Genomic DNA, 1,536 nt, shown 5'->3' with positions numbered 1-1,536 from the left:
CTCCAGTCTGGGCGACAGGGTGAGACTCCAACTCAAAACAAAACAAAACAAAACAAAAAACAAAAAACTGCTGAACACTCAGTGCAGGGTGGGCAGGTGCACTCGTAAATCACCCATCATGAAATGGGCAAACCCACTGAAAGAATCTCCTTAAGCCAAGCGCAGCCTCTCACAACACTAGCTGGTACACTGATGCCAACGGGTTCCTAGAACACTTACCCAGCGGGGGAAGCCTGTACTCAAAGGGACCCGCCCTCCAAAAAATATATTCCAGGTTTTTTTTTGGTCTCTCCCCTTGTATAGGCAGGACAAAGTGGCTCACACCTGTAATCCCAGCACTGTTTTTTTTTTTTTTTTTTGAGTTGGAGTCTCACTCTGTCGTCCAGACTGGAGTGCAGTGGCCACTCCCGGCCACCGCAGCCTTGACCTGCTGGGCTCCGGCGATCCTTCCGCCTCAGCCTTCCGAGTAGCCGGAATTACAGGCATGCGCTACCATGCCCGGCTGATTTTTTGATTTATTGTAAAGATGAGGTCTTTCTGCCCAGGTGGGTCTCGAACCCGCAGGCTCAGGCAATCCACTCACCTCAGCCTCCCAAAGGCGCAGGATTACAGGCTGAGCCACCAAGCCCGGCACTCCCAGAACTTTTATAGGTAATGGTCAGAGAATTGCCTGAGGCCAGGGGTTCAAGACAAGCCTAGGCAACATAGCGAGAACTCGTCTTTACAATAAATCAAATAATTAGCCAGGTGTGGTGGCACACACCTGTAGTTACAGCTACTTGGAAGGCTGAGGTAGAAGGATCACCCAAGCCCAGAAAGTCGAGGCTGTGGTAACTGCGATTGTGCCACTGTACTCCAGCCTGGGTGACCAAGTGAGACTCTGACTCAAAATGAAAAAAACAAATTTAAGGCCAGGCACAGTGGCTCAAGCCTGTAATCACAGCACTTTGGGAGACTGAGATGGGAGGATTGCTTGAACCCAGGAAGTCGAGGCGGTGGTGAGCTGTGATTGTGCCAGGGCACTTCTGCCTGGGCAACAGAGTCAGACTCCGACCAAAAAAACAAACAAACAAAAAACTGCATTTACAATCAAATACAGAGGCATATTGTCCTTCTGTTTATTTTTGCAAAACTGAAGGCATACTAAACATAACTTTCTGCGCCTTGCTTCTTTTGCTTAATGATGTTCCTAGATATCAGTCTCTGAAAATCTTCCTCATTCGGTTTTTTTTTTTTTGAGTTGAAGTCTCACTCCATCGTCCAGGCTGGAGTGCAGTAGAACTGTCACAATCACCCAAGCATCGACCCACTGGGCTCCATCGATCCTTCCACCTCAGTCTTCCACGTTGTCAGAACCACAGACACATGCTACCATGCCCTGCTAATTTTTGATTTATTGTAGAAATGAGGTCTGGCCAAGTTGCCCAGGCTGGTCTCAAACCTGCAGTTTCAGGCAATCCACTCACCTTGACATCCCAAAGTGCTGGGATTACAGGCTGAGCCATCGAGCTCAGCCTTCCTCATATTTTCAACTAA

This window comes from Carlito syrichta, unplaced genomic scaffold (assembly GCF_000164805.1).
Source record: "Carlito syrichta isolate Samal-C Ts95f unplaced genomic scaffold, Tarsius_syrichta-2.0.1 Scaffold312117, whole genome shotgun sequence".
NCBI classification, from domain to species: domain Eukaryota; kingdom Metazoa; phylum Chordata; class Mammalia; order Primates; family Tarsiidae; genus Carlito; species Carlito syrichta.
Note: the sequence above shows the minus strand (reverse complement) of the source record.